At 44.0% G+C, this 26,127-nt stretch overlaps 1 protein-coding gene and 1 long non-coding RNA gene across 51 annotated transcripts in view; one reads left to right on the top strand and one right to left on the bottom strand.

The window, feature by feature from the left end:
* Positions 1-26,127, top strand: part of NRXN3 (neurexin 3) — a 1,829,497-nt gene that overhangs the window by 1,354,632 nt on the left and 448,738 nt on the right. The gene's annotated exons all lie outside the window — the stretch shown is intronic.
* LOC128323005 (uncharacterized) lies at positions 5,415-12,692 on the bottom strand. The gene is made up of 3 exons (XR_008306142.1): positions 12,614-12,692; positions 10,431-10,501; positions 5,415-5,826 (listed from the first exon to the last, which is right to left on the bottom strand). It is a non-coding gene; the product is annotated as an uncharacterized LOC128323005 (long non-coding RNA).

Raw genomic sequence — 26,127 nt, 5'->3', positions numbered from 1 at the left:
GGGATACAGGCTGTTCTTCTGCCATTTTTCTGTTTAAAAGTTGAGAGGGTAAAAAACCAAAACCAATCTATCCTCTGCTGATGTTTAATATGTGAAACATAGTTGGATACACAACACTGGTGGTTGGAAAGAGAGAGAAAAGTCTCACAAGAACTCAGCAGCGTTGCCTGCTTCTCCTTTTCTGGCTGCATATACCAAGTGGTTTATTTGAGTGAATCACAGCCTCCCAAGAGGCAGTTCATGCTATAACAGGCATAATCTAGGGTAGGATATAACAGCAGTCGAGAATACTTCTCATCTGAACCTGATGATAAGGTATGTCACTCACTTTAAGCCCAAATTTACCTCTGCTGCTCACAAGCCTGATAATAGCCTATTTTTTATTGCTGTCAATTACTGAACCCAGGAAAACAGCTTCCTGAATGTAAACCTGCAGAGATAGATGATGTTCGGATTGGTAAAGAGATGCATCCCACGTGCATTCACTGCTCCTGTGTTATGTGATGATATGTGTTCTCATACTTCAGTAACCACTTACTTGTTAGGGTTTTGTTTTTTGCCAAATAAAGATTGGCTAAACTTAGAAAAACAAAGCAGGGGTTGGGGTTGGGACGAGTGAGTGAACGCTAGTTAAAATTTTCCTGCCACCAGGTTTCTGTTGTGACCCATCTTCCCACTAGAATTGTTGCTCAACTACTTTTAACCCAGACTGAACCAGCACTATGGGAAGGAGCTGTAGAGTGTAAGAGGTAGTTCTGAGGCCGCAGGAGACTTGTCACTAAAAGTGACATATGAAGCTAAGAGAGTCTGAGTGGTATGGCATCAGAGGCTAAGAAAGACAGGCCAAATTCACACATAACATGAAACCAGCGGTAAACGTGGCAGAGGTTGGAACCTCATTATGTCTACATTCATGAAACCATGATTTGGAGCCGAAAGCAATCTGCGGTTTGGCTCGCCAAGCTCCAATGTGAACCTTCCATTTGCCCAAAGTTTTGCTGCCAAGAGCTCTGGTTTGGCCACTGAAGCATTACGTCTGATCCCAGATGCCAGAATGACCATGGTTTTGTGCCAATTTCCAAACCACAATCATAGAGGTGCCGGCGCAGACCACCACCACCCCAGCTACGATGCTTCTCACTGGACCCCTCTCTGAACACCAGCCCCGCCCCTCCTGACACTATTCATCTATGAAGCTGCCTGACAACAGGGACGCTGCCATGTCCCATCCCAAGATCATCAGCCTGTCAAGTGGTACAGTCACACAGGGGCATGCCCTCTTCCCACTCTGTCCCTTGCTCCCCCCACCTGGCAAGCAGGAGGGAAAGGGGATGGGATGCCAGAATGGGCACTAAGTGCTTTGTTCCCTGAGAAGGAAGCAATGATGTGTGTTCACAAGCACAAACACTTCAGGTGGCAACTAAGGCATACCCATGGCTAATCCCATGCGTAGCAGCTCTCACGAGACTTCAGAGAGCTACCAGATAGGCTAGCTATGGGACGGGTGGGAGGGTGAAAAATGGTGGCAGTAGCCGGGGGGAAATGGTGCCAAGAAGACGGGTGGAAGGAGGCAACGGGGATGGATGGGGGAAGAAGGAGGCAGCAAAAGGGGAAGAAGGAGGCAGCAATGGGCGGGTGACAAAATGGCGACAGCAGGGGCGGGGGTGACAGGTGACAAACTAGAGGTGCAGTTGCTATGTGCCTGGCCCAGCTAGTCTTTAATAATGTGTGTTGACAAAACAACCCACTCTCCCATGGACACCACTCTCACAAGAGTGTCGGGCCACTGGGGTAGTATATCGAGCCAGGTTGCTGTATGGAGGAAAGCCATGCGGATGGGTACCCCAGCAACTGCTCTCCCTGTCTTGGCAACTGCCACCAAGTAGCTGTTCAAGCTTGCCTCCTGCTAGCTTCTTTGCCCATGTGGGCAAGCTTACCCTTCCTTGTGCCCCTAAACCATGACTTTGCTTTCCTGGGGTCCCTGGAAATCAGGGCTCCCCTCTTCATGCCAGTGGAGAGTTTGCTGGAAAATTCCCCATGCTGGCAGATCTGCATACAGCACAAAGCCACACCAAACCTGAGAATTTTGAATGGGTTTAAGATCCACGCATCTGGTGTGACACCCCCACCCCGCCAATCTATGCACGTGGCCAGGCTTATGGCACATGGAGCCATGCGTGCAAGGCTTCACAGTACATGCCTTTCGCACAAGCCTTCACAGGGAAAGGAGTGTTTCAGTGCTTCTCTTCTATCTTTTACAATGGAGAGTTGGGGGCCCCACACAAGTGGGGTCACCTTTGCTGGGTTAGCTGAATCCAAGAGTGTGCACGACAGATGGGATGGCCTAGGGCTTACAGCCACATGGTCCTCCTGAGTAGACTGGCCCTCTCATGAAAGGGATAGCCTACCGGCAGAAAGCTGCCAGCAGCGCAGGAGGGTGGTTTGGTTTGTATGGACTGCTTTGCTGGGATGATTCCTTGCATCCTAGGTCATGGTGGGACAGATTCTCCTCTCCCCAGATCCTTTGCCTTCCCTCATATATATATTCCCTCCTAGAAAGTCTTTGTTTCTTTTCCTGAGTAACACAGAAATAGTCGTCCCCCCCCCCCAGACACCTGCCCTGGAATCGTGTGAACTATTTAGGTGCAGGGCTCTTTGGAGGGTGGCGGTGCCATTGCTGTAAGAAGAAACGTTGGCATGGTATGGCATTTGAATGACATTTCCATGCTGAGGGCAAGCAGAGTGCTCAGAAAATGCATGACCACACGGCACGCCCCCTTCAAGATCGTGGCCACTCCACTGACGTGCTTACATGTTGCCCACAGTCTAGCCATGGATCTTGCTAAGATTGGCTTCAGTGTCCAAGCAGCAGGGAGGGTCTCCCCTCTCCTGGAACCGGAGATTGGGGGGCTGCAATCCGACAAACATCTGTGGTGCGATTTACAGTTTAAAATTGAAACCATGGGTTTGCCAACCTCTGGTTTCATGTTAGGTCTGAATTCAGCCAGGGCGTTATGCAGCTCTCCTGTTTACAAAGGCTATGAAGCCAGATGGCTTCATAATTTTATCAACATGTCCCTTTATTAAGTTGATGGGCCATAGCTCAGCGATGGAGCACAAGCTTTGCATTTGGAAGGTTCCAGGTTCAGTCTCTGGCATCTTCAGTTGAAAGGGTCTGACCAAGAACTCTCTTTGGGATCTTGGAGAGTAACTGCCAGTTGGTGTAGGCAGTAGAAGAGGTCATCTTTATCCCTGGGGGTTCTGTTCTCATTTATAGGTGCAAATATGGAAACTGCGCATAAAGAAACCTTGCCCCTATGGGAATCAAGGTGCTAGGCAAGGGGGGGATCAGGAATAAGATGTGAAAAGTACAAAACCTTACTCTCCAGCTCTCTAGCAATGCCCCACAACCTCCCCCTCATTGGCCGAATTTTGGCAAATATTAGCAAAATGGGGGGAGGGGGCTCTGCACTGTAAAATGGCAGCTGGAAATGACATGGAGAGTCCTTTCCAGTCACTCAAAACCATGAATAGGCAAAATTCATCTATTTTTTTCATACTGCAGATAAAGAAACTGGGTCTCTATGACCCATCCATTGATATGCGAAACCATGGTTGTTAAAACCATGGATAACCAGGGCCTCCTGTACTGGACTAGCTAGACCAGTGGTGTCAGTCGGTATAAGGCAGTATAAAATCGTTTGTATACACAAATCAGCTGTGTATCATTACCACTTGGATGAAAGGGTCTGTCGCTCAGTGGTTGAGTGGGAGATCACATACTTTGCATCCTGAAGGTCCCAGCTTTCACCTGTGGCTTGTCCAGGTAAAACTGAGAAAGACCCCTGTCTGAAGCCCGAGAGGTGCTGTCAGCTAGACAATACTAAGCTGGATGGACCAATGGTCTGACTCAGCACAAGGCAGTTTCTTGTGTTCTTATGGCTCCTGAATGTGTAGGAACTGAATATTTGGGATATTTCATTATGAGCACGTTTGTCTTTTCTTTGTTTCAAATATGGTTTGTGTGACATGGGATGCAGAAAGCATCTGTTTTGTTTTGTTTTTAAGCACCTTTCAAATGATCATCTTTGGAAATGTGGTTATTTCTTTCAAAGCCAGCTGGTACAATTCTTGTTCCTGTGAACAGATGCTGTCTTTTAAGATGCACAGAACTGGCTGCCAATTGCCAATTTTTCCGTTAAAGAAACATAGCATCTCGTTGGGGGCATGGTCTCTCCTGGACTAGAACATTGTAGGCAGGGTACTTCTAAGAGTGTAATTGAGTGTAATATGATGTTGACATTTGAACAGACATAATGCTGATCTGTGTGATATGTTTGAGGAGGCAAAGATAGTAAAGAGGTAATTTAAAGGTCTTTTGTGAAGGCAGCTTTGTTTACTACTTTGTATAACTTGGGTACCAGCCTTCTTGCTTGGGATGTGCAAAACATTTTTATTCCAAAACAGGCCATTTCAAGCTTGAAACAAAGCACCCTTTAAATAAGGGTGATCTTAGGGGGGTTGTGGAAAATGTTAAAAAAATGCTTAAAACCACCTGTGTGTCCATTTCTTTTGTGGGTTGGGTGGTAGGTAGCACCCATCATGCACTACCACTAACCCACTTTGGTGGCCCTAGGAATTACCCATGGAGGGAAATGAGTGTTTCAATTTTCCCCCTTGTTCCCTATGGCCAAAACACTTGAGTTTTGTTCCATCAAAACAACCGGGTCGACCACTGTTTCGACTGTCTGCAAAAGAAAAGCTCAAAACAAAATACAAAATCCATTTTGTGCACATCCCTACTCCTTGCCTTGGCTATTCAAAACATTCCACTTCTCCCCAGACTAAACTTTTCAGTTTTTAGATGCATGCTGTTCTGATGCATCCCACCATCTTCTGAGACCATGAATAATTCGCCTCCTGCATTTATATTGTTACCTTGAAGGTATTTATAGTGTGTGATCATATCACCTCTGAGTATTCTCCTCTTTTTTGCACCGTATAAATTTAGTTCCTTCGGTCTTGCCTTCTAAGTTTTATTCTGCAGCCACTGTACTCAATCATTTTTAGCTGCCTTCTATTTCTCCCCAGCCCCCCATATCTTTCTCACTCAGTGGGAATCTGAATTAAAGATGGCAAACTCAATCCGGCAAACCATAGGCTTCTGCTTTCAGAAGGGAAGAATTTACAAATGCAAACTGTTTCATAGACACTCATAGGAAAGACCCAGCTAGATTTGCAGTGCAGGATAATAGCTGACATCTGCAACTCTCCATGTATTGTTAACAACTTCCATACAGCTGTTTGTTTCTTGCCAGGACTAGTGGTCAATTAATAGCATCCTAGAAATACAGGGCATCCAGTATTACTCTTACAGAAGCTTCTCAGAATGGAAGGGGGATGCACAACAGCAGTGATTTGCACACAATATTTTATGTACAGGTTTTGTGAATTGTTGACATTATTTTAAAAGTGAAAGAGCCCCAAAGTTGATAGGATAGTTTGGATGAGAGGTGTGAGAACAGTTTCTAGAATCTCGGTGCAAAGCCCATTTTTAAAAAAGCAATATTAATTTAAACAAAAGTAAAGGATCTTAGCAAAGAAAATAAATAAGGCATAAACACAAAAATTTTATGTCTTAACATTAGCAATACCATAAAAGAAAGCCACGAGTATGACTTTCAGGGTCTAAAAAGATTGTCCTTTCATGATGGGAAGTCACATTTTCCTCTCGTCTTGCAGAGCAGGGCAAGTGCTGGCATATCTCCTTTTAAGAGTCCCCTGCACTGGTTATCTCTTGCCTAGAGAAAACTGTGGGTGAGTCTTCTGAAATTGCAAAATTAAAATGGTCACTATCAAATCTTTCAGCTAGTGTGACCCAGACAGCACCCCCCGCAACAACCCATACTTCCTAACCCTGCTTGGGAATTTGCAGGCTTCATATTTCCTCCACAAACATAGCATTCCTTCACATATCGCCACAGCATCTTGAGAGCTGATTCCCTGTGAAGAAATCCCACATTCCTGTGTAGCATATGAATGCAACCATGTGGTTGAAGCTGATCACAAAAGTCTTTAGTGTTTTCATGGTATCTATTTGTTCAATCAAATAGATACATCATTTTCCTATCAAATTAATATCCAAAGTGGCTTACAAATGTATGAGCCGTGTAAAATGGTAAATGCCAAAATAGTTAACAAATGAAAGATACAAGTCGCTAATTTGAAGCTTTTATAGCAGGGGTGTGCATGAACTGTTTGTGCCGAAATAGTTTGCCTTGAACCAGGTCCGGTTCAAGGGTTTGATCGCGGACTGGACTGGGGCTGGGCTGCTCCGTGATCAAACAGAACCAGGCCCGGTTCTGGCAAACTGGTTTGGCACAATAAGGGGAGAGGGAATAAAGTCCTTACCTGGCTGCCAGCACCACCGCTTACCCTCCCTGCAGCCCCAAGCACGCTCCTCTCCTCCATTATGAAACTGCCAGCTTGACAATGGCTCAGTTCTGGCCTCTGTGCATGCAAATGGTTTCTGTGAGGGTGGAGCAGTGACACCGACAGCTAGAGAGGACCTTATTCCCTCTCTAGCTGCCCCTTACTCCTGGAAGGATCCCCTACCCCCTGTACTTGTAAAGGGAAATTGTCATTTGATTCCCCTTTACAAGTATATCCCCTGAATTGGTTCAGCCTGGTTCGATGGCCGAACTGGACCAGGTCTGATCTAATCTGGTTCAGAACTGGACCAAATTGGTTCCGTGCGTACACCCTTTTTATAGTATAAAAGTATATCACCAACTCAGTGAAATTTTGTAAACATTTCAGAAGCAGCAACCACTATCCATTAAAGTCTGTATATACTGGCTAGTACCTGCCTAAAAGTGAGAAGAGGAGCACAATGAATCTCCTTAGAGATGACATTCTACAGTTTTGTTGTCACCACTCAAATGGCTCTGTCTCTCATATCTGTCCTCTGTCACTCTTAGTAGTCGTGAGATGTAGAACAGCACCTCTGAAGGCAATCAATCACAGGGGAAGAGAGAGAAAGTGGGAGAAGAGCTGGTCTTGTGGTAGCAAGCATGAATTGTCCCCTTTGCTAAGCAGGGTCTTCCCTGTTTTGCATTTGGATGGGAGACTACATGTGAGCACTGTAAGATATTTCCCTTAGGGGTGAAGCCATAGCTCACTAGTAGAGCATCTGCTTTGCAATCAGAAGGTCTCAGGTTCACTCCCTGGCATCTCCAGGTAGGGCTGGGAGAGCCTCCTGCTTGAAACCTTGGAGAGCCACTGTCAGTCAGTGCAGATGTTACTGACCTAGATGGAGCAATGGTCTGACTCAGTATAAGGCAACTTCCTTGTTGCATGTGATCCTGGATAGGTGACTACATATGAGGGAAGGACCAAAGACAATGTGAATCAATGTTAATGATGCGAGAATTCCAGACAGGAAGATGGAATTATTAAAGAGGTTCTAGAGTTATCAGCAATTATGCCCTGGATGGTTTAGCACAGGGATTCTCAACGTGTGGGTCCCCAGATGTAATTGGACTTCAACTCCCATAATTCCCAACCAAAGGCCACTGGGGCTGGGGATTATGGCAGTTAAAGTCCAATAACATCTGGGGACCCACACGTTGAGAAACCCTGGTTTAGCAGACCATATTTATGAACAACCAGGATCAATGTTGACACTGAAATGCCATCTTAAGCAATATGAGGCAAAATTGGGAGCTCCTTCTCAGGTGCAATCTCTGAGGAATTTTGAGGGAAGCCAAATGAGTTTTTACCAGAGAACTAGTGAAATTCTATAGTGGGGCATCCTCGTGTCTGTAGGTTGTCATTTGAAGAAAATGTGCTCGATCTTTGTCAGGCAAAATATTTGAGGGATTCCAAAGAAGCAGAGAACATTCCAGCAAGGTTAGAGACATTTCTCAGGGTGGGGAGGTATTGCATCGAACTGTGGGTGGTCTAAACCATTCACATTTGGAACAACTAGTTCTGGGCCTGAATTCCATCAAAACTCTCTTAAAAATCTATGCAGTTTCATAGATTCGTCACAGTATTTGTTAAAGTATGCATTTTCTAGCTGAATTTCTGTTGTGTCTCCTTTTACTCTTGTCTGCATTTAGTCACAACCTCAGCACTGTGTTTGAAATGCCATTTCTTTTCTTTGAGTGCTCATATTTCTTCAACCTTCTGGGAGTGTTATTAAATGATAAGGTTGAGTTGGAGGGAGGCTGCTTTGTGGTTCGTTATTATCAAGAGCTAGGAAACAATCAGTGTTTTGACATGCTAGATTGGTAGGTTGGCTCCCATTATAGAAATTTTGTATCCGAGAGAGAATCCTAGTATATGATTCCATCTGGGGATGTCGCAGTATTCCGCAGGTTGATGATGAATGACCCTTTTCTCTCCACATCCACCCCCCAAAGACACACACTATTTCTGGTGATGTCAGACTGCCATGTCTGGACTTGGAGATAACTGAAGATTTGTCTCTTCTAATGACAACATTCATGCCAAACCATTCTTCGTTCAGGTAGGGTGTGTGTATGTGAAGTTTCTGCTTTGTTGGGCAGCAGTAGTTAAACTGTGGTTCCTACCATCAATCCTGAAGTGGGTCAGTTTACATCCTTATCTGGACTGCCCTCAGCTGTCATCCAGTTCTCTCACTCGCTGTCCTCCTGTGTTGCCTCATCAAATAGACTTCTGGCAAGCTTTGCTTAACCATATTTCATTTTCACCTCTTTAATGGAAGTATAGGCAACAAAGCAAAATTCTGCGTAACTAGAGTGGCAGCTCTACAGAAGAATCAAAGGATGGCTGTGAAGCATAATTATTTCTTGGCTAATACAAGAGACCTTTTGAAGAAGGAGAGAGACTGAGTATTGTTAACTTGGGGGATAGTGGAAAAAGCGAAGGGAATCTAAAGTTACATTCTTATCTTTCTGTGTGGCATAAGGATTTATATTAGTTTAGCTCAACTCTCTCCCTTCATATGCAGTACACTCTGTACAGCACTGGATTTTTCTACCTACTGCTATGTATGGTGGTCTTCAATTTATTAGCAAGAACTGAGACTTTGTTCAGCCAAAGTTAATCACTTTTAAGTCCTATTGATTTTAATGGGAAGGATTTGAAGCACATGCTTAATTTCCTCTCCCATTGAAATCAATGGGGCTTAAGAGTGCTTAACTGTACTAGGATCATGCTCCCAGAATGTTTAGGCACCCTTGAAAATAGTTCTTTAAAATTTTTGAAAATTTGTCATTTTATACATGAATTTTTGAACTTCCTTTGAATTTTCATTACAGTGACACTAATGTGTGATTGAGTTCAGCTTTCACTGTAACAACGTGTTTTTCTTTCCTTGCGGAGAGAGTGCACCCAGCTTGGTTGAGAGACTGTGTTGACACCTGCAAAAATGTACTGTGTGAAGCACTCTCATTCTTTTTATCACTTGCCAGTTCCCAAACTTAACATGTAAAAGCTCCTTTAATACCTTTTGAGCAGTGCTTTGACTTTTTGGTGATGAAACCACCCATCTCCTTTAGTAAATACAGGGCTTTTGCCTTATCCTTCCAGGGAGCTAATGACAACAAAAGTGGCTGGCAGATCCTGAGGTCATTTGTGTCCTCGTCCCCCCCCCCCACTGCTCTAGGTCAGAAGAAAGCATTTCAACAAGTCAGTACAATCCATGTCTTAACTGCTAAGCATCATCCAGTGCCTTTTAGCAAGTCATTCATTTTTAATGCTAATGTGTCCCTTTTTAAAACTATAATATGATTGGATTAAATTTTTACACAGTGGATTGTAGATTCCACCATCTGAAAACCTTGCAGGTGTCCACATTGGTGATATCTTCTCCACCTGTTCTAGAATTGGTGCCATGTTTTTCATGTTGGCCATTAGTGATTACCACGAGTGCTGTAGAGAAATTGTATTTGGCTCATACTTTGGGTTGAAAATATAGAAGCATGGGAAGTTGCCAATTTATATTCAGTCAGATCATTGGTCCATCTAGCTCAATATTGTTTTCACTAACTGGCAGCGGCTTCTCCAAGGTTTCAGGCAAGAGTCTCTCCCAGCCCTATGTGAAGATGCCAGGGAATGAACCTGGGACCTTGTGCTTGCAAGCAGATGCTCTACCACTAAACCTGCAGCCCCATCTCCTAAGGGGAGTATCTTACAGCAGACTGTGCTCACATGTAGTCACCCATCCAAATGCAAAGCAAGGCAACCCCTGCTTAGCACAGGGGGCAGTGCAAGGTCACTACCACACGATTGGTTCTCTATCCTCTATTTGACTCTCTGAATATATTTGTAGTAGTGATGCCAGAAATAACCATGTTTTTCTGCTCCTAAAGTGAAAACAGCCTATTTACTGACACAAATAATTCCTGAACAAGCAATAGGTTTGCAAACAGTATGAATACCTCTTTTATGCCTTCTTAAATCGTTATATGAATTGTATCCTTAAGCATATTCAGCACAGTGCTCCCAAATTCTGCATTCAGAAACAAAAGCCATTTGTGAATGTGCATTGGGAATACCAAAGGGATTTTTCCAAACAGTGGGGAAATGGCAGAAATCAGCCTCACATGTTCGTCTATGATGAAGAGTGTATTTGGATACTATAATAATTCAGGTAGGGACAAAAAAGTGTGAATGCTAAAGCTATCTAGACCCATGGGGCTGTCAAGGAGGGTAGACTGATCCACTGGGAAGCAATGTCTACGTGGATCTATACTCCACAAAAAGAAACCAAGATAATAAAAGTAATTAACTAAAAATTATTATTATTATTATTACATTTATATCCCGCTCTTCCTCCAAGGAGCCCAGAGCGGTGTACTACATAGTTAAGTAGCTCTTTCACAACAACCCTGTGAAGTAGGCTAGGCTGAGAGAGAAGTGACTGGTCCAGAGTCACCCAGCTAGTATCATGGCTGAATGGGGATTTGAACTCGGGTCTCCCCGGTCCTAGTCCAGCACTCTAACCGCTACACCACGCTGGCTTTCAGACTGGGTCTTCAGAGAGAGGGGGGTGTTATTTTACAGAAAGAGTAATTAATGTGCAAGACAAAATAATTAAGTGGATTCATTGTTAATTAATTAGTTAACTAATTAGTTAAGAACAGAGAAAGTGGGGAACATTAACTTGAAAACTTAAAATTGGAACATTACAAGCAAAGAGGAGAACTTGCTAGGAAAGGGATTGACAATAACATGGCACATATCATCACTTCATAATAAAATCTTTGATATGACCACATTTAGAATATTGTTATAATATACATATAAGTACATAACATAAGAATGGCCCTGTTGGCTCAGGCCCAAGGCCCATCTAGTCCAGCATCCTGTTTCACACAGTGGCCCACCAGATGCCACTGGAAGCCACAGGCAGGAGTTGAGGGCATGCCCTCTCCCCTGCTGTTACTACCCTGCAACTAGTATACAGAGGCATCTTGCCTCTGAGGCTGGAGGTGGCCTATAGCCCTCAGACTAGCAGCAGTTGATAGACTTGTCCATGGATTTATCCAAAGCCCTCTTAAAGCCACCCAGGTTGTTGGCTGTCACTACATCTCGTGGCAGAGAATTCCACAAGTTGATTATGTGTTGTGTGAAAAAGTACCTCTTTTTGCTGGTCCTAAATTTCCTGGCAATCCATTTCATGGGATGACCCCTGGTTCTAATGTGAGAGGGAGAAAATTTTTTCTCTATCCACTTTCTCCACACCATGCATCATTTCATAGACCTCTATCATGTCCAGGGGCGTAGCAAGGTTGGAGTGGGCCCAGAGACAAGATTTTAAAATGGGCCCCCCCCACTCAAAGTCCAGGGCCTCCGCACACCCCAGGCCCCCAAGGATTTAAGTCTGATATTCCAAAATAAGTATGCTGCCTGGAAATACATTTCACTGAATACACACACGCACACGTCACAATATATAGTGATATACATTGAGTACTATACATTTGTTTTACTTTTAATGCCTAGAACACACTAGAAAGATGAATGATTAAAATGGGCCCCTCGCTGCAGATTAGCCAAGGAGACTTTCAACCATGCAGGGTGAGCCTATGTTTGTTTTCCCAGAATTCTGAACAAATTCAGTCAAGTTTGATTCCAGGAGGTTTTTCACAGGAGGCTTTTAAAGCCCTTTAACACACATCTCCTCTGGAACAGAGGTGCTGCATTCACATGTTGGCCAGATTTATCCTGAAGTCCCTGCAGGTTATTGGGGAGCAGTTCACACACAAGAAAAATAAAATAAAATAAAAGCAGAAGACATGCTTCACAGTTCTCACTCAGACCTTCTGGGTTGCAAAACAACTTGAACATAAGTGCATTTATAAATGAATGAATAAAATAAATATAATACTGTTTCTTCCAGAAGTTTTTGTAATTTTCTGCCATGAAACAAGCCACTTATAGGACTTTTTAGATAGTTTTTTTAAAGCCAGCAAATTTTCCAAGCTGTTTAAAAATAAATATTCAGAGACTTCTCAGTCCCTCCCCCCCATATCAAAGCCCTATGGCAAGCAGATCCCTATATATCCGGGTGGGGGTGGGGGGTGGGGAAGGTAACCACAAAAAGGAGTTCACACTCTACCTGGCAGCAGGGGGTCTTCTGCTGCAGAGAACAGTGGAGGCCTCTCTGGCTGCCTCCTCCTTCCTGGCTGGCTTGGGCCCTACTGGAGTTCAGGCTTCACAGAGGCCTACACCAGACCTCCATGGAAGCCCCGCCCACCCGCCGATCAGCTGAGAGGCGGGAGAAAAGGAGCTCTTTGCAGCTTGTCTGCTCCCTGGATTGCCGGCCAGGAGAACAAGCTGGAGAGACGGCGAACAGGGCAAGTGGCTGAGGGGCCTTGGGGCTGGGCAGGGGGCAATGGGAAGTCACGTGAGGTGCCTCTGGGGGGCCCCTCCAGGCAGTGGGGCCCCCAGACAACTGTCTCCCCTTGCCCGTTGTTACGCACCTGATCATGTCTCTCCGCAGTCGTCTTTTTTTCTAAACAAAAAAGCCCCAGGTATTCTAGCCCTGCCATATAAGGAAGGTGCTGTAGGCTCCTGATCATCTTGGTTGCCCTCTTCTGCACCTTTTCCAGTTGTCCCTTTTTAGGTATGGTGACCAGAATTGTATGCAGTACTTCAAGTGTGGCCTCACCATAGTTTTGAATAAGGGCATTATGATATTAGCAGTTCGATTTTCAAACCCCTTCCTAATAATCCCTAGCATGGAATTGGCCTTTTTCACAGCTACTGCACATTGAGTCGACACTATTGAGTCGACAGTAGTGAGTCGAGCACTAATTGCACTATTTTGAATAATGTTTGTAAGCATTTGAAATTAATTTCTGGTTGCCTTCTTTCAAAAAATATATCATAAAGCTCAAACATTCTCAAAATTAAAAGGCAAATAAAGTGATGAAGAAGTTGGAGAGCACCTTCCATAGGAAGAAAACCTAAAATGTCATTGGCTACTTATAGGTAGCCAATAAGAAGACCATGGATGGACACGATAAAGATTGACAAAGTTATAACTAGAAAGGAAAAAAGATGGAAATGTTCTACCTTTCTTATAACAATAGAACTTTGGCTGTGTATGAGAATCAACAAACTTTTTTAGTCTTAATTTTTTTTTATCTTTTATCATTGCTCTCCCACCACCCCCAATTTTCATTTGTTTGATTGGACTGATATACACAAGTTGCTCTCAATTAATTTGGAGGATCGCATTTCCATTAATGTTCTATTGCATTGATTAATAATATCCTAATAAAAAGAATGCTAAAGGAGCATCAGATATTCTGATGCTCCTATTGATTAGTACATCTTTTTGAAATAACAATAATATAAATAATAAATAATTGTTACACTGTATAATGAATACACTGTATTTGTTAGCTGCCCCATAACAATTGGCTCTCTGGACAGCTCACAACAACATGTTGTGATGTAATGATGTTTTATCTGAGTAGGTATAAAGAGAATATTCTAATAAAATAAAAGCCGACATGTGGCACCCATTGCTAGGTAAGATCTTAGATCTTGTCACAGAGAGAGAGAGAGAGAGAGAGAGAGAGAGAGAGAGAGAGAGTTAACATAGCCCTCTCCTTGATGTGCCAGTATACTGCATTAAGGGGGCTTTTTGTATGGGGAGAAGTCAAATATATGGCCCTCCAAATTGAATTCCAAACTGGTATGGTCAAGAAGCCTTTCACACATCCCTGCTTGTAATGCATTATCAAGAACCTTTTTGTTTGCCCAAGAAGTGTCTGCATTTTACAGCTAGAGTTAAGGATTGCAATACTGTTTAAAGGAAAGATGCAGTGATATGATGGGAGTCTGAGATCAGCTTAAATGCATAGTTCACAAGGTATGAGATACATTCTGCTTAGGACTCACCTCTGCATGCCAGCTTTGTTATATGATTAGGCTATCTGAATCAGTCTCCTCTCATAGAGGATGTGTAAGATTTGAGGAGGAGGAAAGAGAATTAACATAGCAAGATGACCCTTTTGCTTATGAAAAAGAATAATGCGTGGTTCGGGAAAGAGAGAGCAATTTTATTACACTTAAAAACCTTTTAATTCAGATCCCTTGTCAAGCCTCAGGCATTATGAGAATCACATTGCTTAGTTCCTCATTTCTTGGCTGTTGCTCACTTTGTCTCTCATGCCTTGTGTGGGAAAGGATGGATCTGGGGAGAAGGTTGAGATTTAACAAGCAGAGCTCTATAGTGGGTTGGGTTTACTTATCTTGATCAACCACACGTTGACTGAGGGAATTCAGGTGGCACATAATAGCCTTCCCATTATCTAATATGTATTCACAGTCTTTTCTTAGTCTGCATTTGATGTACAATAGGGGTTTTCAACTAGGGGTGCTATGAAACCTCTTAGTGGCATCCAGAACCACGGAGAGGAGAGCTAGTAGCGAGCATTACTTGTCCCCTTAGCTAAGCAGGGTCCGCCCTGGTTCCATATGAAAGAGAGACTGGAAGTTTGAGCACTGTAAAATATTTCCCTCAGGGGATGGAGCCACTCTGGGAAGAGCAGAAGATTCCAAGTTCCCTCCCTGGCGTCTCCAAGATAGGGCTGAGAGAGATTACTGCCTGCAGCCTTGAAGAAGCCGCTACCAGTCTGTGAAGACAATACTGAGCTAGATGGACCAATGCTCTGACTCAGTATATGGCAGCTTCCTATGATCCTAACTCTCCCACATCCCTGACTCACTGGTATGCTACAAGATAAGGCAGCTTCCTGTGTTCCTAAACACACTGTTGGTCCATTCTCCTGGAGGGGAGCAGGAAGAATATCAGGCAGCCTCCCTCTTCTCCACGTGCCTGGCTGCCTGCGTGCTCAGGCTCAGCAGTGAAGGAAATGCTGGATGATGCTCAGCATCAGCATTGCCCTTGCTGCCAAGCAGAGTCTGAGCACCTAGCCAGCCAGACACATGGAGAAGAAGAGGGAGAGGTGGGAACAGGTCAGAGATATGCTGTGGAGCGCTGGCCATGAGGCCCCCAGAGGACGGGAGGAGGAAGCAAACCACAGCATAGAGCTGGTGGGTTGTATTGCTTGCTTGATTCCAAGGGCAGATTAACTTAGCTTGTACTTTATTACCCACCAACTTTAGAGCACAATTCTTGGCTGCTTATATGTGGTAAATCAGCTGAAGCTTTGAAACAGAAGGGGTACATTTGTTTTAAAAGGTTGAAAACCTCTAATGTAGGAACATAGGAAGCTGCCTTCTCCAAGTCAGACCATTGAACATAAGAACAGCCTTGCTGGATGAGGCCCATGGCCCATCAGGTCCAGCATCCTGTTTTACACAGTGGCCCACCAGATGACACTGTGAGCCACAGGCAGGAGTTGAGGGCATGCCCTCCCTCCTGCTGTTACTCCCCTGCAACTCGTATTCAGAGGCATACTGCCTTTGAGGCTGGAGGTGGCCTATAGCCCCCCGACTAGTATCCATTGATAGACCTCTCCTCCATGAAGTTATCCAAACCCCTCTTCAAGCCATCCAGGTTGTTGGCTGTCACCACATCCTATAGCAGAGAATTCTACAAGTTGATTATGTGTTGTGTGAAAAAGTACTTCCATTTGTTGGTCCTAGATTTCCCGGCAATCAATTTCATGGGATCACCCCTGGTTCAAGTGTTATGTGAGAGGGAGAAGAATTTCTCTCTATCCACTTTCTCCACGCCATGCATGATTTTATAGATCTCTATCATGTCTCCACACAGTTGTCTTTTTTCTAAACTAAAAGGCCCCAGGTGTTGTAGCCTTGCCTCATAAGAAAGGTGCTCTAGGCCCCTGATCATCTTGGTTGCCCTCTTCTGCACCTTTTCCAGTTCTACAATGTCCTTTTTTAGATGTGGTGACCAGAATTGTACACAGTACTCCAGGTGTGGCCACATCATGGTTTTGTATAAGGGCATTATAATATTTGCCGTTTTATTTCCAATCCCATTCCTAATGATCCCTAGCATGGAATTGGCCTTATTCACAGCTGACACACATTGACTTGACACTTCAACGAGCTGTCCGCCATGACCCCATGATCTCTCTCATTGGTCTATCTAGCTCAGTATTGTCTACACAGACTGGCAGCGGCTTCTCTGAACTTGCAGGCAGGAGTCTCTCTCAGCCCTTTCTTGGAGATGCCAGAGTGGGAACTTGGAACCTTGTGCATGCAAGCATGCTGTTGCACTTCCCAGGATGACCCCATCCCCTAAGGGGAGTATCTTACAGTGCACACACACAGAGAGCCTCTTCTCACGAGCAGTGAGAAAGGCTAGAGGGTGGGCTGCGGGGAAGGATGGTTAAACATACCTTGTCCGCAGATGAGAAGTTCTTCCTTGGGTGGGTGGATTGCCCACCCAGGTGAGCATGGCTCCTTCTGGTAGTTCTGAAGGTGGGGGTGCCAGGGCACATTGCCTCATGTCGCCCTACCCCCTGGAGCTCCAATAATGCTCCCCTTCCTGAGTCTGTGCAAAACCCTTAGTCCGGTTTTGCACATGCATGTGAATAGCCTCATAGTCTCCCATTCAACTGCAAACCAGGGTGGATCCTGGAGGGAGAGCTCTTAATAATATAAGTCAGAGGGATCAAATCAAGGTCTGTCTACTCCTAATATTCTGTATCCAACAGTGGTTAGCTAGATTCCTCTGAGTGTTCCCAAGCAGTGCATAGAAGTGAAGGCATTCCCCTGTATCTGGTACTCAGTATACGACTTCATTATAACAATAGAAGAGCCCTGCTGGGTGGAATTGCAGATCCATCCATATAGCATCCTGTTTCCAGCTGTGGCCATCCAGATGTTTCTGGAAAGCTTGTGAGCAAGACAAGAAGGCAACCGCCTTCCCCTCTGTATGTGGTATACTGCTTTTGGTAATCCATTTAGCTATCATGGTCAACAGCCACTGACAGAGGTAAACCCCACCCCCACCCCTTTAATGCCATCTTGGCTAGTGGCCATGACCGTATCATGTTGCTACATATTCCAGAGACTTTGTGTGAAGAAGTACTTTCTTTTACCCAGCCTGAACCTTCCGCAAATTAACATCATTGGATGATCCTGAGTTTCTAATATTATGAAGTGGTGGTGGTGGTGGTGGTGGTGGGTGGGTGGGTAGGGGGTGCCTCTATCCACAATGACTGATATCCTAACTGACTAAGCACTTGCAGGGCATTGTGCTAGCTCAAAGCTATTGTGCTAGCTACTGCTGTGCTAGCTACTTCTGCTAAGTCCACTTATGTGCCAGATGAGTGTTACGGAGGCATGGGTTCATATCCCACTGCTGACACCAATATGTAAGAGATCCAAGATGCCCAAAATTCCTTTGCAGTTTAGGAATAGATGGGGATCCCAGAATCCTCACATTAACAAGAACTGTGAGTTCTTTTCAATGGTCTTGGCTGTCAAGACTCCCAAGATCCAAGAAAACACAAGGAGAATGAAGAGGTAAAAATTAATCAAAAGACTCTATTTCTCACCAGATTTCAGGCAAATCACACAGCAAAATACTTCTCTCTCTTACAAAAGCAATGAAGCAGTTTAAGCTAATAATTTTAAAATATTATCAAAAGCCTCTCCCTTTTTGCGGTCACAATTCCCTGGGTCTCACCAAAACCCTTGTACTTCCTCTTTTCTTCCCTTCTTCCTCCTCCTGTGTGATGTGTCCCAGCTCTCCTTCTTGAGTTCTAATCTGGGTTTTTTTAAACCTTTCTATAGATCACCCACCCATCAATTTTTCCATATTTCCTTGATAATAATTGGCCAAAAGGGGTCTTGACCAATTGACCTATAATTCACTTTGCTGTACCTTTGACATTTAATGTCATTGGCCAGAAAATATGACAGGCGCAAGCAAAAGTAGAAAGGGGCATAAACATGGGTGAGCTACCCCTCAAGTGGAACTCTGTGGTCAGCATACTCTCACTTTTAGACTCTGCTTTTCAGTGAAAATGAGGAAGTTTGCCTGAGTTGACAGGTTGATTCTCGAAAATTGAACAAAAGAGGAGGTGGGGGCTATCTCAAACAGTGAGCGGAACATTACTCACCAGGAGGATTGAGGTCTGTGAGTATTCAACCGGGAAAGGGATATCTAATTTGGACATAGTGTGGGAGATTGGGAACGCACCTATATGATCAGTTCTGACCATGAGCTCATGCTGAGGCCTGAGCTAATGCCAGACACATGGGCTTATGTCAAGCACTTATCTAACATAATATGGCTAACTTACCTAAGCACTTATCTAAAACAAAAATGACCACTACTATGTCTTACACTACCATGAGAATGCATGTGCTCACACAGCTGCAGCACTTTTGCATAGTTGCACAACTACATGCTCTTATTGGACTAGCTTAACGTTGCTTGTTACCCAAGTCAGGAGGTCAGCCACTGTTAAGAACTGACTTTTTTTTTTACCCCTTCATTTCCCCTGTTTTGTTAGGGAGGCCTTTTCATCTCCCCCCCACAAAAATGCAAATTCCCCCCTCTCATCATCACCTACTCTCCCCTTTTCATTCTCAAGAATCTACACATTTATGTTACTGTAAAGAAAACCTAGAGGCTGTAAAAATGGTTCCTGGCCTTGGTCAAAATGGGACTAAAAAACAAACATAACTGGGTAGTAAGTGGGCAGCCAGAAGTACAAATAAATAAATCTGCCAGATGTAAAAGAAATCACTCTATCAGAGTGACATGAACCTTTAAGCAATTAGCAATGTTGATCTCCATCTGGGTTTGAGTGGAACGAGAACACACTGACCCAAATATTTGTTTAATGGGAAATAATCAATGCTTCACTAACACAGAGTTTGAAAAGCTAATTTGGGTTCCATTCAGGAAATAAAGGCCAGATGAAATTATTGACACTTCTGCATCGCGCTACAATTATGGCAAACATTATTGCCATTTGCCGCCCCTTTGGAAGGCGATTAAAATAATTGTCATCTTTTCAGCCTCCTCCTTCGGCCCTCTTGGGGTGCCCACTTCCTTTTGTGTGCTGATGGGTTGCACTGGATCTGTTTTGCTAGGAGAAGAGCAAGGCTCAGCATAATTGGGCCATTTCCCTGTCTCACTGCTTTGCTTCTGAATCTCATTACTCTCCGTGGGTTGCAGCGAGTTCAATCATATGCAGTCAAATGGCTGAACAGAGAAAACAAAGATTGTACCACTGCTACATACCTGATGCCTGTACAGTTTGGACTAGGAAAAGAAGAACATGGAAGCGGAGCTTCAGACGGAGCTCTGCCAAGTCTCTCTTCTGTGGTTACCAATCCTTTGTCATGTGGGTTGAGACTGGTGACTGTTCGGCTTTGTCCTGCAGAATGCCTCAATTCTGTAGCCCTATTCACACGTTATGTTCAACACACATACAATCTGTGCACAGTATATGCACATACAGATCTGTACACTCACACACATATTTATGTGCTAGGTTGAGCATGCATACAGGAGCAGGCTGCATTTCATACCCAAGTTCCTTTTTAAAATGACTGCATGTATATTCACACAAAAACATATACATGTGTATAGACACCTAAACACAGATCCAAAGCAATGTCTGAATCGGGCTCAGATCTCATTATTTTTTGGTGCCTGATACAAAATGCAGCATGTTTTTTTTGCCAGGGGTGGGACTACTATTGGGCAACCATGTTGGTGTACATGGGTCACCCAATGGGACGCATGGGTTTGCCTAATGTAGCTGGTGCTGGTACCATGCATCACCAGCCTCCTCCTCCACCAGCAAAGAGCCGGCGTGGATGGAGTCAGGACCCGGGGAGCTCTCCTCCTCTCCCCCTCCCCTCTCCCTCTGCCCTCACCCAAACCTGTCCCTGCCTGGTGTGTTTTGCTGGGCTCACTGCCAGCACCTATGATAGCAAGCGGGCGACACCCCTGGCCTTGGCCCTGTGCACACCGGTTCTTTGCCAGCGCCAATGAGGGAGAGAGAGAGGGAGGCAAGTGGGCAGGTGGGTGGGCAGCTGTGGAGGCCAGCGGTGGGGGAATGGGGACTGCCAAAAAATCTAGTCATGGGCTGCCACACACACATTGCTACACTACTGCTTTTTGCATAGTGACATATTGTCACAGCATTGGTATTTCTGTACCACCACCTCTTCTGTTGCAGTTCTTTGCATTTTGATTTCTATTGTCCCTTGTTCTCATGATGCTGCCATTCTTACATTTCAAATGTTCATGCACTCATTCGTCTCAGGACTGTGGAATCTTCTTTTTCAGAACCTCCCTTTAAAACCACACGAAATATGCTCACTGCATATTTAAATTGAGCTGAGACATAGAGATGATGGAGCTGGAGAATTTTCTGTGAGAATACAAATTTTAGAAACAATCCTACCTAAACAAGGGGCGGGGGGCAACATTGGAATAGTTATTCTGCTTGTTTGTGTGTTTGTTCAAACTCCACTGAAATACATGGGGAAAGTGCTTTTAGTACCATCACAATTCTTTGATGGGAGAATCTGCATCTGCCAGAAATTATCCCTTCTATGCAACTATTAAAGGCAGAAGGATCTTCTTGTCTATATTTTCTCTGGAAGTCCTAGGAGGTATTCTCAAGAAACAAAGGAAATAAAGCACTCATCACTTGTCAAAGTTTCAGGTTTATCCCTTTCAGCGTAAGAACAAGATGCTTCAAAATAAATTTAAAAAGAAGCTGAGACAGTCTTTCCACTGAAACAAAAAAGTGGCACTAATATTAAAGTATACCAATATGTTCTTTCCTTTCTAGTAAAATGTTGAAGTAAAGCAAGTTATTTCAGGACTTTTGATCCGATTAATATCGGCCTCATTCCCTGACTTTTTGCTGTGGTGTTGTTACATCATGACTACCTCACAGCAGGAATATTGACACTGGCTGACATTCTGCCTAATGGAGCACTAGTGCAGCAGGAAGAGTGCCAGTGCTTCTGAAGAGTTCCAGCCTGATACTCGTGTGTGTGTGTGTGTGTCCTTCCTTTCCCCCACAAGTCCTCTGTGTCACTCAAAAATACATCTCTTAGGACCGTGACCCTCAAGCACATATTTTTGGGTGGCACTAGGGTGCTTCGAGGGGAAGGGAGAGTCATCAAGATTCAGGGAAGTCACCTGCACAGAAGCTGAGTTGAACTTTTCTGATGCACTGGTGCTTTTCTCATTGCTTTGTTAGTAAGGATGTCAGCTACTGACAAGATTAAACCAACACAGTATAAGGCAAACGTAAAAGGTTGTTCTTTACATTGGTAATCAGGAATGAGAGAATAAGTGCCCCAAAGTTTGAGTACCATGGAAAGAGAAACACTATAAAAGAAAATTGTTAAAGCCTAATCCTGCAAACAAAGCCACTTTCTTGAACGGCTTAATTCAGAATTCTTGCCCACCGAATGCCAAAAGCATAAGGCAGCTTGTCATGCCATCCTCTTTATTTTTACAACACTCCTGTGAAGTAGGCAGGGTTAAGTAGGTAGAAAACAACTTGCCAGTGACCACCCAGGGAGTTGTCCAATGTAAAAACTCTACCTTGGAGCCCCTGTACTACATTGGCTCCACATTCTGTAACATATTCAGTTATAAAAATACTTGCAGAGAAAGTACTTCTATTACACATAGTTGTTTCATCTCTTGCTTCATCTCTTTAAAGCACAGAGTAATTATTCAATAGTGTGGTTGCAGCCTTTCCTCCCATTATGTCATATAGATATAGGCATCAATTTGCCATATGTGATAATGACAAAGAGTCAATTAATTAACACAGTTCATGGCTGTCAATGCATTTACTCTTTCCTCTTGTCTAGTCTGATACTAAAATGTTACTTCTTCCCACAACACGTACTGTACTTCATTTATTGATTTTGTTGCCCAGGATGTGGTGATGGCCACTAACTTCGATAACTTTGAAAGGGGATTAGACAAGTTCTTGGAGGACAAGTCCATCACTAGCTAATGAGTCACTGTGGCAATGGGGAACCACCATGTTCTGATGTGGGATGCCACTGAATAAATGTTGCTGGAGACCATTAGGAGAGGATTACTGCCTTTGTGCTTGGGGGCTTCCAGGGGGCATCTGGTTGACCGCTGAGGGCAACAGAATGTTGGACAACTTCAGTATGATCTAGCAAGACGTTTATATTCTCACTGAAATACATTTGTTAATGTTGGGTAACCCTCTTATATCAGGCACATTGATTCCTCTTTTTTCCTTGTTTTGGCCATTGGCCGTAAATAAAGTATCTATCTACCTTAAGTGGTGGGTGGTATGACTGATCTTGGGGCACCTTCCAATATTTTATAGCATAGGAGCCAATGCAGGATGCATCTCTTCCATGTTACTTTGATAATCTTGGAGGGGCATGTGGGAGGAACTTATGACCAGTATTATAACCTTCTCAGGAAACACAAAGGTTACATCAAAGGGGGTCATTCACTATATGCTGGGCTGCTGTTTTCAGTTAGAGGTTACGGTCACACTAATGTTCATGTCAAAGTAGCTGTACAAATTATTTATTGTGGGCATGGGCTACAATTCAGTTCAGTAGGCCACTTGAGAGAAGTACCACATCATGTTAACAGGCCTGTTCACACAATCATTTTAATCTAGGTTTGATGTGGATTACCAAAGCACCTTGATACACTTTCACATACATGAACGTTGGTGTCACCACCCGCCATTTAATGTTGGTGTCACCCACATTAAACCTAGATTCAAACAACTGTGTGAACAAGCCTACTGTTTGTTTCATATCCCACCCAATCCCATGGGCTCAGTGTGGTTTACTGCAATTTTATTAAAGTCATCCATATTGCAGTATCTGTGTGGTGGTAGTGTTCAGGTGTCCATTTTGCCACAAGTACACTTGGGACATGATCTGTCCTCCCTGATCGAAACAGGCAGCTTAACAAAACCCTAAGATTCGCCATGCTACCTATATCATTCGTACCAAGAAACAAAAATACATTGCCCCTCTGTCTCCGAGGAATGTATAGAAGCAATTTTACATTTTTCCTTCAGCTTGAGTTGACATAAACGATAGAAACAAGCTGACAGAAGGGTTACGAAGACCAAAAAATATTATTTTCTAAAAATGTACAACACAAAGCACTTGAGAATTCAGCAAAAGGAACATTCCAAACAAGAAGAAATGAGCAATCTAGGAGGTCTTTTCCCATTGCTGTAATTCTGTTGCTGTTGTAAATCAGCCAGGGCCAGCCCTGTCCTGAAGCGAGGTGAAGTGGGCTGCTTCAGGCAGCAGATCTGGGGGCATTTGTCAGACTTTGCTGTCTTGCTCACTAGCAAGTGAACTTGTTTCATAGCCTTACATGTCTGTGGAGGGAGAATCAGATGGAAATCTTTAATTTTTCATTTGCCTGTCTACACAGATATAATGGAACAGAGGGACAATTTAACTGTAGTTTAAGAGCAAAGGAAGGAAAGAGGAGATATTTGAAAGGAAACGTGTTTGTGCGGGGTGTGATTTTAGGGCTGGCCTGAAACTCTCTGGCCTTTGTGCCACCCCCTTTGCAGGTAGCAAAAATTGGAGGGAGGAGTTTTGTTACTTTTGCGAGGGAGACCTATGACATTTTATATAAGAACATAGGAAGCTGCCTTACACTGAGTCAGACCATTGGTCCATCTAGCTCAGTATTGTCTACCCAGACTAGCAGCAGCTACTAGTTTCACAGGCAGGAAACTCTTTCAGTCCTATCTTGGAGATGGCGTAGCTAGGGGAGAGAGGGCCCGTGTTCACCCCTCTCCCCGATGGCCCTTCAGAGTGTGGGAGATAATGAAGAAAATAGGAAGGAGTGGAGATGGGGGCTCCTCGGGAGCTGGTGCCCCCGGGTTATTTGAACCCATCTGCTCAATTATAGCTACACCCCCAACTGGAGGGATGCTAAGCTGGGGCTGAATAGGGCCAGTTTCTCTCCCCCACCCACTAGATATTAGAGAACCACCACTTTGAAAGGTGCCTCTTCATCTAGTTAGCATGGGCTGAATGTACCTTGCCCACTGGCACCTTGAACAGAACTTGAACCAATGGAGAAAACCAAATGAAAGCTGAATACAGTTTGATTCAGTGGTTTACAGTGTTGGAGGGAAGTGCTCCTCTCATTAGAACTAGCTTGTTGGTATGTAAGCAGTTACAGCTACCTTTTCCAACTGTAGTTGGTGGCTTTGAAATCTGGCCTCTGTTTTCTGGTGTGGAATGCTTTGAAGGTACTAGTGTGATCCAAGACTCCAAACGAGTGTTCCCTGCAACAGTGATTCCCAGATGCCGTTGACTACAATGCCCATCATCCCCAGCTGCAGTGGCCTTTGGCTGGGGATGCTGAGAGTTGTAGTCAACAATGTCTTGAAATCCCTGTTACAGGGAACACTGCTTGAGACATCAGAGATGTGGAAGGTGTGAAACTGGGAGCGGTGCATTCCCATCAAACCAAAGTTGTAGAATCGAATGTAGAAAATGCCAGGCATCTTTTCAGTAGAAAAGGGCAGAAAAGGAAAGGATCATGTAATCATATAATTATCCAGCTCAGAGCAGAGCTGAAAAGAAGAAGAAAGATTCAGTAATTCATATAGCCCCTCGCTTGTACTACTGTGGTCTAAATGTGTTGAAAATTACTTCTGAAAGAGAGACACAAGCAGTCCCATCAGCAGAGAAAGCTTCTAAATGATGGAAGATTTATTTCCTTAATGCTGCGAACATTTCCTACCACTTCCATTGACTGAATCAGCAGTTCTCTTGGTAAACAGCTTTCAGTATTAATGATAGTGAGGAAAAAAAGTAGAGGGTAGGGTGGATGGGTGCACAGATTGAAACTTTGGGAAGAAAAGGAGGAAATGGATCTTGCTGGTCGTTGGATGAGGGCTAGGAAGTGATGTTCAGGGGAGGATGAATCCAGGCCCCCCAAGACCAAATATTCTATACAGTGGGATTCTGTGCCCACTGGATAGAATATTTTATCTTCTCTCTGTCATTAGTTATGCCAGAAAGCTTCTTTGGAATACTGTTTTAACACCAGACAAAGAGCAATCAGCACTAGAAATTCACACGCTCTGTTCTCTTCACATGTCCCATAACTACATATTGGCTGTCACCTTTCAATTATCTCTGCTGACCCTGCCTGGGTGGCAGGATAAACTATATCTCAATTGCTCTCCCTATGGGACTTGGAGATGAGGTCTCTTTGGTTTGCTAGTTCATTTCCATCCTGCAACCACCGCCTTCCTCCATTTGATATTTTCTTCTGTAGTACTATTTCTAACTGCTTGTAGTAGATTTTTTAAAAAATAAAAAATAAATAAAACCCATACTTTTCTCCCCACCAGCCAGCAATGGATTTCCCACACCTTGTTATTGCTATAGGGAATAATGCTTTTACTTAATAACGAGCTGTCTGGGCTTCTTCATGCACAGAGTGACTCTCCGCATTCTGGTATTTATTAAAAAAGGTGACACTTTAATCTAGAGCTGGAGCTACCTCTGCTGTTTTCTTCAGCAGTGATCGCATCTCCCCACCTTTTTTTTTTTTGTCTGAGGACCCTGCACAGCTGCAATAAATTCAGAAACAGGCATCCTTAGTGGTTACTGGATAACATCTTCAGTGCACCAAGC

The sequence above is a fragment of the Hemicordylus capensis genome, chromosome 1 (assembly GCF_027244095.1).
Source record: "Hemicordylus capensis ecotype Gifberg chromosome 1, rHemCap1.1.pri, whole genome shotgun sequence".
NCBI lineage: Eukaryota > Metazoa > Chordata > Lepidosauria > Squamata > Cordylidae > Hemicordylus > Hemicordylus capensis.
This window is presented reverse-complemented; position numbering and strand designations above follow the sequence as displayed.